Raw genomic sequence first — 2369 nt, 5'->3', positions numbered from 1 at the left:
CAAATAGGCTGCTAAAAATAACTCCTGCAAGTTTGTGTTTCAAACGGGAAATACCTCTCCAGCTCCTTGCCTGTTACTGTTGATGAAGCTTAATCCTTCGACTTGTGTTCATGTATTTGCACTGGTTTTGAGTTCTTTTCTTCTTTCCAAGGCTGTTTTTCACTACTTGCCTGAGTTATTTGAACAGGTGGCTTGCACCACCTATGCTAATGTGAGGCTTTTGTCTGCTTTGAATCTGCACAGGGAGGCATTTAAGGAAATGTTTCTTTCTTGGTAAACTATTCACACCTGTTCTGATAATCACCTGTGTGGCACTAAAATACCATTCCAGAGAGATCTTCCCCTAAGTGGACGCACGCTCAGCAAGGCAGAGGCCCTGTGGACGGCGAGGAGGCACGAATCCGTCTTCTCCTCTTTTCTGGCCCACGTGACAAGCAGCCCAGGGACCGAGTCTTGTGTCTCGGGGCTGGGTGCCCCCCTGGCTCTGTCCGGAAGCGAGTGGACGTTAGGGATCTCTGCGGAGCAGGTTTGGGGGATCCTCGCTGTATTTGGTCAGCGGCCGGTTGCAGGTGGGCGCGCGAGGCAGCAGACCACGGCCGCCGGCCTGAGCCCGGTTCCCGATTCCTTCGTCCTGGGCGCTTCCGGCGGGAGCTTGGCTCGCGGGCCGGGAGCTGCGCTTGTGCGCTTGGCGGGCGATCACAGGTTGGCGCCCGGGACGCTCCGCGCGCTCCCTGGCCGCACATCACAGGCGCCCGCCCTCCGCCTGGCGGCCCGGGACCCCGCCTGCTCCCTGGAACGCGATCACAGGCCGGGCCTCCGACTCCGGGGGCGAAGAGGGGCGCGCACGGGCCGCCGGGGACGGCGATCTCGGGCGCGTTCCCACGGGGACGTCCAGGGCTGAGCCAGGGCTTCTCCCGGCTTCCCGCGGCGTGTCCTCCTCCGGGGAGAAGGTGGCGCGGGGAAGGGAGGCGACTCCTTCCGGCTCTCGGGCGGAAGGGAGGCCGGTGCTTAGTGGCCCAGGAGGGGCTGTGCAGACGCCGCAGTCAAGGCCACGCGGTAGTCACTGAGTATGGACGCCTAACCCGGGGCGCGCTGAGGGTGGGCTTTTCTACAACGTTTTTTTTTTGCGGGGGGGGGGGGGGGCGGGGGGGGGAGTCTACACTCTATTAGTTCGCTGGTCACAAGAAAAGAAAGAATGAAAAGCACATGGAATAGGCAAGATCGGCTTGGATACAGTTTAAAGGTGCCCGTGATGATGCCCAGTGGTTCCCACCCTGCCGCCACTCCTCACCTGCGCGCTGTAGGCGGGCTCCCGAGCTGCCTTCCCGCCTGTTACCCGCAGGCACTCGGGGCAGCTGTGTGTGCGCACACGCACACACACACACGCACACACACACAATTACACGTAATCTTCCGAGACTCTGGGTATGGCAAGGAGGTGGGAGTGCCTAGCACTCTTCACCTCTCTAGATGGGCCTGTACCTACCATGACTGTCCAGTCCCTTATCATCTCTACTGGAGGCCGAGGAAACTGGCAGCTGGTGTGTGAATATAGGGGTTCCCATCCAGTGGACAACCCATCAGAGCACTCTCATCCCCTGGCCACAGTGATTGTGTCAGAGACGAGCAGTGGCCTGAGGCCTAAGCCAATCAGCATATGATGAGGTGAGTGGAAGGGAGGGCATATGGGAAACCAGAAAGGATAAAAGCAAAACCGCACTAGTATGAAACGCACTGTCTGTAAGAAACAGTAAGACACTCTGAACCCAGAAACACAGAGTGTACCTTACGGAAGGTGGTAGATGATGAGGTTGGAAGACAGGTTTAAGACTGTATTATTAAGAGTCCTAACTGGCACGGCATGTGAATTTATCTTATGCGGGGGGGGGAACAAAAGTAATTTTTAAACCTAAAATTTACATGATTAGATTTGGTTTTTAGGAAGGTAATTTTGGTGTCACTATGGAGAAGGGATCGAAATAGAGATGAGGGCCAGAAACTGATTAGGAGGTGGATGTAGTGAGCTGGGGAAGAAATTCTGTAGGGCTGGGGAGTTACAAGGCATTCTAGAAACTGAGAGGACTTCCATGTCACTTGGACAAGTGTGGTCTTGGGATAGAATTCATTTTACTTATCTTCTTCACAGTGGCTTATAATGTATTCCAGGGAGGGGAGACAGAAGGAGGGAAGGAGGTTTCCAAACTTTTCTTAAACCACAGAATAATGAAAAGTTATACCATTCGAAAGAATATTATCAGGAGCCCAAAAATGTCTCAGATTAAATGCATGACATTATCAAAATTTGGTTGATATGCTAGTTTAAAAGTGGGTTTATTGAGGTATACTTTATGTAAAAGAAAATTCACCAA

Source organism: Balaenoptera musculus, chromosome 18, assembly GCF_009873245.2.
Source record: "Balaenoptera musculus isolate JJ_BM4_2016_0621 chromosome 18, mBalMus1.pri.v3, whole genome shotgun sequence".
NCBI lineage: Eukaryota > Metazoa > Chordata > Mammalia > Artiodactyla > Balaenopteridae > Balaenoptera > Balaenoptera musculus.
Note: the sequence above shows the minus strand (reverse complement) of the source record.